General features: G+C 39.4%; 1 pseudogene across 1 annotated transcript in view; it reads right to left on the reverse strand.

Moving 5' to 3' along the window:
• LOC149180408 (ATP-dependent DNA helicase Q-like 4A) overlaps positions 1 to 14,128 on the reverse strand; it is a 280,436-nt pseudogene that overhangs the window by 238,319 nt on the left and 27,989 nt on the right. The window contains exon 4 of the transcript XR_016256925.1: positions 13,895 to 13,952. The product of XR_016256925.1 is annotated as an ATP-dependent DNA helicase Q-like 4A (transcript). The remainder of the gene's footprint in view (positions 1 to 13,894; positions 13,953 to 14,128) is intronic.

Raw genomic sequence — 14,128 nt, forward strand, 5'->3', positions numbered from 1 at the left:
CCGCAGGCTTATGAGGAGATCTACACGCAGAAAAGAGGAGACTTATATGCAGCATAAATAAGCCCCTATACGTTGTCCTAAGAAGGAGATCTAGCCACAGTAAATGAGGTCTCTTCACAGCTGAAAGGAAGACCTCTATACCTGTCTCAAGAGGCTCAATCCGCAGATGAGAGGAGGGCTAATATAGGCCCTAAATGAAGGCCTGAATCTGTTGTCTATGGACCCTATATGCAGCAAGAAAGAGACTCTTTATCTGCAGTCAAAAAGAGGATCTATACACAATCCTAGAGGAGATGATTTAGTTGTTGTTCTAGCAAGGAGACTTAGCCATAGCTTAGCCGCAGTCATGAAGCCTAGACACAGTTGAAGGAAGCCCTTGCAGCTGACTTCTAAGGAGGACCTATTCATTGTCCAAGGGAGCTTCATACGCAGCCTTAATTCGCAGTCAAAGAAGTCCCATCCGCTACAGTCATCTAGTCATACAGCCATCTAGGTGACAGCATGGTGATAAGACATTGTTACATAGTGAAGGAATGCATCTACTCTAGATCAGCTTATGTAAACAACTGGGTGTTTGAAAGGGCTGACAACACAGTCAAGTTCTTATGATGCTTGGATGCTAGCAAGATAAAGTATTGGAGGCCTATCTTGTTGCTAGGCTAGGCCACAGGCCATAGTCAACAACAAGGCTATTCTCAGGATTGCCTATCAGATGGACAGAGCTACTATGTTGAGGGTTAGTCAGATAACAAGGATGCAGCATGGTGATGGTTGCAGCAGGATGGGGGCAGCAAAGTGATGATGGATGTTGTATGATGAGTACAGCATAGAAGTCATTGAGTGCAGATCAGCAATGAGTACAACATTGGGTGCAGATCCGTGATAAAGAGCAGCTCAATGATTGGAGCAGCTCAGTGACAGGAGCAGCAACATGAAGTGCATAGCATGGTCATGATAAGTGCAGCATGGTGCAGTACGTAGAGGTGCAACAAGTGGACAAGATGCAGCACTATGATAGGTGAAGGAGTCACCTTGGAGAATCAATTGAAGCAACATGTCTTCAACTGATCTCATATAGATATAGAAAGTCAAAATGCTGAATTCTGTTGTAAATGTACTATCTCTCTCTCTCTCTCTGCTAAACTATTGAAAAACATAGAAGAAGAATTTATGTTCCCCACATTGGGGTTTGTCCCTAGCTAGCGCTACATCTTGTGTCCTCTTGTCTTGGCTTGTCTTCTGCGATTTATGTTTATGTTCTATCTGCAGTTTACTTTAATGCTGATGTGATTGCTAATCTGGAAAAGATATTGAGTTAACTATGAAAATTGAAATAAATTGCTCTAAACATAGAACATACCTAAAATTAACAACATCAAATAGACATGGAGAGCTTTCCTTACTGGGAACGTTGAGGAAGAAGTGTACATGGAACAACCTCAAAGATTTGAGATAGACAAGGAGTCCTATGTTTGCAAGATTAAGTAAGCCTTGTATGGACGTAAGCCGGCACCAAGAGCAGGCTATTCCAAGATAAATGGATACTTCCAAAGTATGGGCTCCACCAAAAACCAAGCATGTCCTAACTTATCATGTATTTCTTGGGATTGATTTACTAATCCGTGTTCTATGTATATGACTTGTTTCTTACAAGTGTAGAAGAGCTCATCACAAGGTGCAAAGAAAACATGGCAACTTAGTTCAAGATGAAGAACATCAGCATGATGCATTCTTTCTTGGGTTTGGATGTTTGGCATAATCTAGAGGAGTTTTTCTTGGGTAATGTAAGTAAGCAATTGAGATTTTAAAGAGGATTCAGATGGAGGACAAAAAACCTCTGGCCACACTCATAATGAATAATTTGAAGAAGGTGACAGCTTCAAATTTGAAGTTGGTAGATCCTAAATTGTACAAGAAACTAACAGATACAAAGAATTTTGCACCAGTCCAAGTCAGTAAGACATAGTGTTGAGAAATGTAGCTCAAGCAAGAAATTCTTGCACAAATTCAATGTGAACGTATAAGAAGTGGCTTGAGACATTTCATTATGAGCAGTGTGGGCAGCAGTAAGAGCAGTGAGCAGTGAACAGTGAGCAGTGTGAGAGCAGGAGTTTTTATGCAACAGAAGTATCGAGCAGCGAGCAAACAGCAACAAATGCATTCAAACATGACAAAGGAACCAGAAATTTCAGAACATGTGGAGACAAATGACTTAGGACAAGTAAAAATTGCCTCATCCGCCAAAGCTGGGAAGCGGGTTTGGGTCAATGCAAAACAATATCGGGGCATTTTAAAACGATGAATAGCATGTCTAAAATGGGAGCAAGCAAGGAAGAAGCGGTCTCAAAAGAAAAGTAATCGAGCCCTTCGCAAAAAGCACTCAAACAAGTCTCCTCCACAAGCACGTGGCAACAAGAAGTCCAAAGGAAAAGTCATTGATGATTCTGCCTTATATAGTCCCACATCCACACCTCTCACCTGGTCATCTGATCTTTATGTGAAAGAATTGTTAAATGCAAAACAAAGGTTGGAGGTTTTAGAAGCTAAAGGGCAAGAAAGAGATCATAAAATTCATATAAGAACGGCTGAGAGCAATGCGTTAGCAGAAAGAAATTAAATTTTAAAAGAACAAGTGTCATTGCTACAGGAAGCTCTCCTAATAGGGAAGACAGAATGGCAACGCATGAAGGCGGATGTGCAAAACATAAAGAAATCTATAGTGGAAAGTACAAAGGTGGTGAATGTGAAATCATCCCAGGATAAAGGGAAAATGATTGCCCAAATAAACAACCATGAAGAGAAAGCAAGAGAAGAAATGAAAGGAGATTCCACCAAAGTTTCCAAAACGTGGGCTCAAGTTATTAGCAATTCTACTAATAAGGAAGGAGAAACAAATATTCAGGTTGACAACATGCAAGATAGTGAAGGCAAGGAAAGACAAAATAGGGCAGCAAACATAATTATTAAAGGGGTAAAAGACTATGGGAAAAATGAATGTACTCTTGACCTTGCAAGAGACTTCTTGAAAGACAAGTTGCTATGGCAAGGACAAATATGTCAAGCATGGAGGGTGGGTAAGTTTAACAGGGAGAAAGCCAAGCCCATAAAAGTCATTATGCCTAGCTTGCGTGATAAATATATTATGCTAAGCAAGAAACATCAATTGAGGGGTTCTCGTTTTTTCCTAGAAGAAGATTTAACTGTAAAACAACAGGAGGAAAGAAGGGAGGAAATTTTAAAGGTTAGGGCAGCAAGAAATGAAGGAAAGAGAGCATGGATTTATAAAGGCAAAGCTGTGATAGCGCAATTTGGACCTCCTTCCAGAACAGAGCAGCAACATGGTAATAAAGAAGAGGCAACAAACTCTTCAACAAGAAATTAGAAAGCAAGGTTGGTATCGGAAAACAGGGACAAAGACTCAAATGTGAGTCTTGCATGTCAAAATAAATAGCAATCAAGTCATACCCAGGTTTCCTTAAGATTAGTTTCTTGGAACTGCAGAGGTTACCCATGGAGACGAGTACCTGAGTTAGGGCCTATTGCGGAAAATAGAGACATAATTTGAGTCATAGAAACACATGAGCATGAAGGGTGCAAGACACCTTTGTTTGAAGGATACTGGAAGATGGCAATGTGGAACAAGGTAGCAGGGAATGGCAAAGGGCACGGGCGTATCATGGTTTTAGTAAGGGAGAAAGAAGGTTGTCTTATTCAATTAGAAAAAGAAGGCTCAAATAAGCAATTCATTTGGTTTAAAATATCAGAAAATGGAAACCACATCAAATTACAACATGTTATTTTGCGCCACAGGTTTCAAAAATCTACAAAGGTAGAGGACTTGACCACAAAGATCCATTTGCAGCTTTAAAAGCGGATATTGCAACATATTCGCAGCCAGGTGAAGTCCCTATAGTGGGTGATTTCAATGTTAGGACTGCAAGTGAGCAAGCTAGCATTCTTTGTTGTAAAGATGACTGTGACCCTATTTGGCTTACAGAAGAAAGTAATCATCAATGGGAAAGAATTTCAAAGGACAAAGGTTGCAATCTCTTTGGTGAACAATTGCTTACTCTATGTGGGGCCTTTGATTTAGTCATTTGTAATGGCTTCACTAGATGGGCAAAGTCCGGTAATTTCACTTGCAATACTTACAATGGAGCAAGTGTGGTAGATTATGTAATTTGCTTGCATGGTTTGTGTGAGAAAATGGAAGAAGTTGTGGTTGGAGATCAGCTGTGGGATTTGAAATCAGATTACAAGCCAATTTATTTATGTTTCTCTTGGATTGGAAAAAAACAATTAGAGTCAAAAATTCAGCATGTCCAACAAAATCTCCCACAGGGCAGAATTCTTTTGACGCCAAAAAATTGTAATACCTTCAAAATGACACTAGAGAGGCTCTTTGAGAAGGAGAAAATTACAATTCACAGCGTTCATAGTCATGAATTAACACATTTAATTCAATGCGCACTTGCAAAGTGCAAAAGAACAAAAATTAATAAGTCTGAAACAAATTGCTTTCCGGTTAATGCTTGGCTTGACAAGGAATGCAAAAAGGCAAGGAGAATGTGGAAAGAGTCTAACAAAGATAACATAAAGCTCAAATCGTACAAGTAGTTATTAAGCAAGAAAAAGGCTGATTTCGGGGTTTCAAGGAGGGAAGAACTAATCTTCCTTGGGAAAAATAATCCCAAATTATTTTGGAATGAGCTCCAACCAAAAAAAATACAAATTGGAAATAATATTACAGCTTCTAAATGGTTTGACTATGCAAGACAACTCTATGAGCAAGTTACCAAGGTTGACCCTCCCCCCTTGGTCAACACTAACACTGAACTCTTCACGTTACAAGAGGTAGAGATGGGTATCAAGAAGTTGGGTGTTGGAACAGCAAAAGACTTAGCTGAACTCCAAGCAGAATATCTAAAGTGGTGCTCAAACATTCTTGCACCTCACATTACAAAAATCTTCAACAACATCATACAACAAGGGTTCCCCACAGATTGGTCAACTAGTCTGGCAATACCTCTTTTCAAAAGCGGTGACGTCAATAATCCCTCCAATTATAGGACCATCATGATAAACTTTTTGTTTGCAAAGCTATTTGGAAGCACACTAGAAAACAAAATTAGCAAGTGGGCAAAAGAAAGAGATAAGCGTGCTAAAGGGCAAGCAAGTTTTAGACCTAAACATTCCACAGTTGATCATTGCATAACTTTAAGGCACATCATTGAAAAAGTTTGGGAGAAAAAGGAAGAAGTCTTTTGTTGCTTTGTTGATTTCAAAAAAGCGTTTGACTTGGTTCCTAGGGATAAACTTTGGCAGAGAATGGAGGAACTTGGGGTTCCTAAACATTTGAGAGCAGTTGTGCATAGGCTGTATGAAGATGTGAAAGTCAAAATTAGAACTTCAGTAAGCATTTCTGAAAGTTTTAGAAGCAATAACGGGGTCAAGCAAGGTTGCCCACTGTCTCCTACCCTTTTTGGTTTATATATCAACAAGCTTGAGGAGTGGTTAAATTCGCAAGGGGGTGATGGTATCTATTTGTGAAAGTTTGTTAAAAGGCTTCTTTTGTATGCAGATGACCTTATTTTGATTGCTAAATCGGCTCTTGGTTTGCAAGAGCACTTACTATCCCTTGAGCATTTTTGTTAGAAGTGTGGGGATGCAAGTCAATATCAGCAAAATGAAAGTAGTGGTCTTCTCTAAAAAAAGAAAACATAGCCAACATAAGTTCTACTTTGAAGGCAACATTCTGGAAGAAGTTGCGGATTACAAATATCTCGGGATTGACTTCAACAAAAATCCAAGCGGAATGGTTGCAGAAAGAAAAGAACTTTGGGGGGTTGGAAAGCATTTTATGCTTTTGAAAATAGGTGTAGAGAGGCAGAGTTATGGGACTGGAAGACCACTCAAACTCTTTTTGGGCTTCTAGTAATTCCGGTGATTCTCTATGGTTGTGAATTGTGGGCTAGCAATACATCCGACATGCAGTGGAAACAAATTGAGAAAATTCAAAAGCGCTTGATTACAAACAAATTTAAGATTAAAAGTGCAATTCCTTATGATATCTTGTTAAGCGAAACAGGGACTGCTCCTATTGAAGCAATTGCTATGGTGCGAGTCATAAGGTATTTAAAAAAAAATTGAGCAAATGGAAGACGGTAGATGGCCTAAGGTTGTCTTTAATGATAGATTGTGCAAGAGCAAAAAAACTTGGATGAAGCAAAATAACAAATGGTTTAATAAATGGGGTATTTGCTTGAACGCATGTCCAATAAACAGCAAAGAGATAAAAGCTTTTGTTATGGAAAAGTTCCACAAACATACTTGGTATAAGGAGCTAGGAAAAAAGAAAAATTACTATATTGAAGTGTTTAATCCCACTCATAATCATCAACCAAAAGCATACATAGAGGCCAATATTTCTTGGAGAGCCAAAGTTCTTATTGCTCAGTTAAGGACTAATTCTCATCAACTCCGTTGTGAAACAGGGCACTGGAAAAAGCCAAAGGAAGTGTGGGAGGAAAGGGTATGCATTTTTTGTTCTTCCGGAAAAGTGGAAATAGAAAAACATTTCATTTTAGAATGTGAGGCCTTCAAAGACAACAGGGAAAGTTATGCAAATATGTTGGCAGCTAGCTCTTGGGATAATCTATTTAGCGAGGGGTTTGTCGAGAAGATGGGAGACTTTATTGTGAAGCTTCACAGAAAAAGGGTCGAATACATCAAGTAGATGAAGAAGCAATCTGTCCCATAGGCTATCTTTAGCCTCGTGAACGTTAAAATAATTTCTTTCTTTATTTCTTTCTTGGTGACCATTTCAGAATGGTGATCTTTAATTCTCTCTTGTAATTTCACTTGAAAAATAAAAAATAAAGTGAAAGTCTAATGTTTTGAAATTAAATTAGTGTTAGAATCTAAATGAAATGTTCTAGAAGTTCTAGAACATTAGTGACTTCGATTAGGATTTAATTTTAGCCATATATCTCAAAATTAAGATAAGTAGAAGCTAGGATTGAGAAGATCAAATTTTTCTTTCAAAGCATAAATAGGACAAGAGAGGAAAAGCTTGAGGAGATCAATTGTTTCTTTCAAAGCATAAATAAGACAAAAGAGGAAAACGTTGTGTAGAATTTCCTTGAAATTCTACAACTACTAATATGAACAATCTAAAAACTAGTTTATTTTCATATAGACACAAAATTTCTCTACTTATTTTGTAGTGGAATATAAATAGAAATAAATACACAATCACACAATTGAACAACACAATTTTTCTAGTGAACCCAATTGGGAAAACCCTCTGCTTGCTTGAGAATTTTACTAAAAGAAGAATGAGCAATAGACCTCTTACAAAATACAATTGTTTCAATAGAGAATACTATGATCTCCCTACTTTAACTAAGCTTGAAACAGTCTGCAACACCCCTAATCCCTATGCCTTCTTGCCTTGCCTAAATGAGCTCTGAAATCCTTACACAAATTCTGGAAATAGCCTCTTATTTCCTAAAGCATGAGGAGCTCCTATTTCTTAGAAATTTCCTCCTATTTCCTAGCACTTTCCCAAGGCAATTTCTCCCTCTCTCAATTCGCACAAGCCTCCTACTTGGCACGCTCTCTCACAAGCTCACACACAAAACTAGTGCATACAGTAATGATTACAATTATGCCTTCGCTCCCCCTTATAAGCTTTTCGAATGGCTAGATCTAGCAAATCATATTTTAGGAACTCGCACTCGAAGACAATAAACTCAGCCTTCCACTTCAGCGCATTAGTTAACTGCCTCATCACTCGTCTTAATTCTTAGGAAACTCAAGCATGCTAAGGAAAAAATCGAACTAGGATTTCTTTGACAAAGGCACGAGTCAAGCACAAGTCAAAGAATCCTTTATCGCTACCATTTTCAACACTCCCTATTAGCGAGGAAGGGATTTTGTACAACTCCCAACTTATATCTAAAATGAACAAAATAGTTTCTTGTCAATGCCTTGGTCAAGATATTGCTTGTTTGCTCCTTCGTTGCAATGTACAGTGGCTACATTATCCCTTTCTACACACAATCTCTAAGATGATGATACCTGATCTTGATATGATTTGAGTGATCATGAAACATTGGGTTCTCAAAGAAAACTTTGATTATCACAATGTATCATGGTAGGCTCCATCCTCTGCTTGAAAAGTCCCACAAGCAACTTCCTCAACCAAATAGCCTCACATGCTACCAAACTAGCAACCATGTACTTAGCCTTTGTTGAACTGAGTGCAACTGATCTTTGTTTCCTGTTGTACCAAGAAACAGTTGTTGACCCAATGTTGAGGACGCCACCTGAAGTACTCTTCCTATCATGTGGAGCACCCTTCTAATTTGCATCTATGAAACCTGCAAGCCTCACTCCATCAACCTATTTGTACCACAATCAATAATCCATTGTGTCTCTCAGATATCTTAACACATGCTTCACAGCAACCCAGTGAACTCTCGTCGATTCCAACATGAACTAACTCAATTGGTTGACTGCAAAACAAATATCAGGTCATGTGTTGACTAAATACATCAACGACTCAATGAGTTGCCTGTATATTGTAGCATCCACTCACTCTGCTCTACTACCATCGACCTTCCTCTAGTTTGTGACTAGAGGCGTATCCATGGGCCTACAATCCTACATATGAAATCTTCGCAAAATCCTTGCAGTGTTCTTCCCCTATCGCACAAAGATCTCACCATCACCCTGCCAAACCTCCAAGCCAAGGAAATAGTGCATAAGCCCCATATCCTTCATCTCAAACTCCCTTGCAAGGTCCTCCTTACAATCTTGGATCAAATTGTTTGCTCCATTCAATATAAGGTCATCAACATAGAGCACATGAATGAGAGGAAGCCCTCCAACCATGATGTAGTACAAGTTGGCATCTGCCTCGCTCTTAGTGAAGCCCAATCCCCAAAGGTAGTTATCAATACGAGTATACCATGCTCTCGGAGCCTGCTTGAGCCCATAAAGAGCTCTCTTTAGCCCACACACATGCGTGTCTTTGCTAAAATGCTCAAACACCTCTGGTTGCTCCATATAAATGTCCTCCTCCACCATTCCATTGAGGAATGTTTTTCTTCACATCCATCTGGTGGATCTTCCAGCCCATCTGTGTTGCAAGTGCCAAAATAGTCTTGATGGATGAATATTGTCCTACTGGGACAAAGGTCTCATCATAGTCTATTCTTTCAATTTGTGAGAAACCCTTGGCCCCAAACCTAGCCTTGTACTTCTCCACACTCCCATTTGCACCATGCTTCACCTTGTACACCCATTTTGATCGAACTACTGATTCGCCCTCAGGTCGTGCCACAATCTCGCAAACATCATTCTTCATGATGGAGGAATATTCCTCTACCATGGCATCCTACCAAACCTGTTGAGAAGCTACCTCCTTGTAAGAAGGAGGCTCAGTGTCCACCAACTTTGTCATCAAAGCCATATAACTTGTGTACCTCTATGGTTGTTTACTCTACATGAACATGGTGCTAGAAGTTTCAACTTGCTCCTGGGCCTCCTGAATCAACCTCTCGATCCACTTAGTCTTCTTCCTCCCTGTGCTGGAAGTCTCTAGCTGAGTAGTTACCTGCTCTCAACCTAGTCTCTCATCCTCATCCTGCTACAGATATTGTTGGGCAACCCTTTTGTCACCTAGTTGAGGCTCACTCTGTGGTCTTGGTTGTCGCTCCTACTTGGGAGCAAGTTGCTCCTCCTCATTTACTGCAATCTGCTCATGCTCCAAGGAATCTCTTCGAACTCGATCCTCCTAGAATCTCACATCCTACATCATAATTGTCTTCCTAAGTCCTGGAAGATACAAATGTATGCCTGAGTTGTCTCACTATATCCCACGAAAATACAATTTTTTGTTGTGGGTTCCAGCTTCTTCCTGCTATCTTTGGACAGATGGCAATAAACTCTTGCGGCAAAGATCTGGAAGTGTGAAACATCAGGCTTCTTACCTGTGAAAGCCTCCTCTACTGTAACTCATCCAAGAATCCTATGTGGACTCATGTTCTGCAAAAACATTGTAGTATTGCATGCCTCTGCCCATGAGAATAATCATCAATGAAAGTAACAGAATACCTATACCTCATGAGTGATGGAGAAGAGAAGGGCCCACACACATCTGAATGCACCCACTACAAAAGACCTTTGGCTCTGTTGTCTTGACCCTAGAAGGAAGACTTGGCATACTTGCCAAGTGTGCACCCCTTGCACACTCCACTCTTGTCAAAACTAAATGCTAGTAATCTTGTGGCAATCTGCTGAAGAATTTTCAACACCCCATTATGCAAGTGTCCCATGCTTGTGCCAAAGCTCTACAACATCCCTCCTCTCCTCACATCCTGCCTTGTTGCTCAAGGTTGTGCAAGTCTCCACCTACAACGTGTAAAGGCTCCTCATCCCCACACCTATCTGCTTCATTATCGCAAAAGCTAGATGCTTGAGGTACGCCTTACCTCTGTTGAAGATGACATCATATCCTTTGTCCTCGAGGATAGTTATCGAAACTTGGTTCTTCATCAGTCCTGGAACATAGAGAACATCTTCGAAATGGAGAAAGTTGACAAACTCCCTCTTAAGGCTGACAATACCAACCCCCTTGGTCGCATACTTTCCATTATCTCCAAACTCGATATGCACATGCAAATCCTTCTCCTCCAATTGGCTGAAAAACTTCCTATTCTCGGCCATGTGGAAGGAGGCACCTGAATCAATACACCACGTGTTGTTGCCTACTAAGGTTGCCATGTAAGCTATCAATGAGAAATCTTTCTCAAACTGAAAAGCAAGCCCATCTACCTCAATTGTTGCAATCGCATGCTCCTTATTGGACACCTTCAAATTTATACACTTAATAGCAAAGTGCCCAATCTCATGGCAATGGAAGCACTTGATCTTGCTCAGATCCTTCTTCTTCTTAACACTCTTCTGATCGGTTTCACCCTTCTCTTTGTCGTTCTTTCCCGTGGCTTTACCTGCAAGAGAAAAATTCTCCTCTTCATCCTTTGACCCCTTTCCATTGTTGCTGGTAGAACGCTCGACAAAACTGAGCTTGAGCTCCTCTTGAGAGGAACCACTCCACAGGCGTTCCCAATCTAGTAGCTTGTCTCGTCCAATTATTCCCTGGACAAAAGTTTTCCAATCCTTGGGAAATCCATTTATAGTTGTCTGCACCAACTCACTGTCTTTTGGTTTCTCTCCTACAAATACAAGCTCATCTCGGACTCCCTGAATCTTGGTGAGATAGGAAATTACGTTCTCACCCTTTTGCATCTTGGTGGTCCTCAGCTTCTCCTTGAGAATCATTTTATGATTCTCAGTGATTCTCAGATGGATCCTAGTATAGCTTCACAACAGCATCCAACATGTCCTTTGTCATATTTTTATTTGCAATATGTAGAACTATACGATCTTGAACTCCATCGAGAATTATCCTCTTCACCCCTGAAATATCCTTCTTGTACTCATGGTAATGGATAGAATCAGTCGGTATAACTATAACAGCAGTCACGAACTCCTTTTGACCTAGTTCATCCAATAAAAACGGGCATCTTTGCCCTCCAAACACCAAAGTTGGAGGCTCCGTCAAGTCTATCTTGATCTTTGAGACCTGTTGTGGACATAATCTTCGTTTGCTTGCTTTTCTCCCAAATCTGAGGTCTGTGTGGTGGTTGATTATGCTCATTGCTCTGATACCATGTACAATTTCCTTGAAATTCTGCAACTGCTAATATGAAAAATCTGAAAACTAGTTTCTTTTCATATAGACACAAAATTTCTCTACTTATTTTGCAGCAGAATAGGAACAGAAATAAATACACAATTGAACAACACATTTTTTCAAGGGAACCCAACTGGGAAAACTCTCTGCTTGACAATTTTATTGGTAGAAGAATGAGCAATAGATCTCTTACAAAACACACTTGTTTCAATAGAGTATACAATGATCTCCCTGCTTGAACTATGCTTGAAATAATCCACAAAACCCCTGATCCCTATGCCTTAATGCCTTGCTTGAATGAGCTCTGAAATCCTTGCACAAATCCTGGAAATAGCCTCCCATTTCCTAGCACATGAGGAGCTCCTATTTCTTAGGAATTTCCTTCTATTCCTAGTGCATTCCCAAGGCAATTTCTCCCTCTATCGATTCACACAAGCCTCCTACTTGGCACGCTCTCTCACATCCTCACACACAAAACTAGTGCATACAATAATGATTACAATTGTGCCTTTGCTCCTTATAAACCTTTCGAATGGCTAAATCCAGCAAATTATATTTTAGGAAATTGATTGTGATTGATGAGTCAACTGAGTTGAACTAACTCATGCAACTCGTCTCATCTCAAATCTAGAACTTGAGATTCAGTCACTTTTCCTTTTCCCAAATTAACTCGCACTCAAAGACAATAAACTCGGCCTTCCACTTCAGCACATTAGTTAACTGCTTCATCACTTATCTTAATTCTTAAGAAATTCGAACATGCTAAGGAGAAACTCTAACTGGGACTTCTTTGACTAAGGCACAAGTCAAAGAATCCTTTCTCACTACCATTTTCAACAGTTTGATCTCATATGAGAAGAAAACAAGAGAGCTGAAGGAAGGAAAATGCATTCAAAAAGAAAAAATAAAGATTACTAAATGATCAGCAAGATACCAACAGGCCAGACCACTGATGCAGCTTTATGCACAAGCCATACACCCCATACACTGTATTGTTGGAGTGTGCTTGTTGAGAGGAGAGCGAGTAGTTTCTGTCCAAAAAAGGCAGAAACAGAATAGGCTGTACTGCTGTAGCTGTACCCTCCTTTACACAGGCTGTACACTGCTGAAGAAGGTAATTTTGTTGAACATACAGCTGCTGGTTCAAGCACACAGCAGAGGTGACTTTGTAAGCTTTGATCAAAGGAATGAAAAGTTGATGAGAAGGAAAAATCCGTGTGTGTTTTATTTCTTCTGTTGTTTATTTTTCAGCTGCCGTGTGATTGATAAAAAGTTCAGAAATTTAATTGTCCTTAAATAAATTCTGTTTTGAGTTCTTTAATGAGGAAACATTAGGACAGCGGTCTCCTAGGCTAGAATAATTTACAACTTTCAATTTTAGCTATCTGGGTTTTCGGTTCAATACTGGAGTACAAAATCCGCTTAGCATGGTCTAATTTTTTACAGCTTCTAAACATTACAGTGACCAGTCCATTTGCATATTTAGGTTTCTAGAAGATTCTTTTGCTTCTGAGTTTCAGGGAGGGTTTCCCTCTAATTTTAAATGGATAGGACTGTTTCTGGAGGTTCAAGTTAATGTCATTTTAGTAGATATAAAGATCCGACATGGTTGAAAGGGTTTTCCTGTTCTGTCCATGAATAAAAGTATGACATATGAATAAAAGTATGACATAAAATATCTTCTTTTAAGATGTAGAAATAATTTTTGGTAAAGGGAGTTTTAATGACGAATGTATAGAGTTGGTAGCTTCCAAAGCCTGGAAGGACTTCTAGGATTTTCAAATGGAACCTTTTAATCGTGATCTGTTGAGTTCAGCCATTCCTGAGGCACTTATGTAATTTCTTTATATTAATAGAAATTATGTTTCTTTTTTGTGGAAAAAAATGCAATGTGTTTTATCTTCAAAATACAAACATTGCAGGAATCTACAAGGATGCTACGAAGTACACAGCAACATTATTCACACTTAAAGAAATGCCCAAGTGCAGAAAAAAGAATGACTATGCTTTACACCTACGGGTCACAAAACATTATGAAAATCATCCTCTGCAAATGAGCCTCCAAGGGGCACTCAAATTATTGCAACAAAGAATCCTCTGGAAATGAGTTCCCAGCGAAAAAGCACAAACCTTTTCAGCAACTAGCAACCTTGATGGATGATTATTTACACTTGCGCAAGCCATGCACCTGAAAATCCACAAAGCCACGCCAAAAAACACAAGATGATAACATTAGATTAGGTGCTCACAATTCCCAGAAATAATTTATTTGAGAAGTAATACAGCCACCAAAAAGAAATATTCAACATTTTCTTTCTTTTCACTATACATAAATTAATCAAGAAACTAAACCGTAATTACAAC

This window comes from Pinus tabuliformis, chromosome 3_2 (genome assembly GCF_031772625.1).
Source record: "Pinus tabuliformis cultivar Carrire ecotype Pingquan chromosome 3_2, CPIR1, whole genome shotgun sequence".
Taxonomy (NCBI): domain Eukaryota; kingdom Viridiplantae; phylum Streptophyta; class Pinopsida; order Pinales; family Pinaceae; genus Pinus; species Pinus tabuliformis.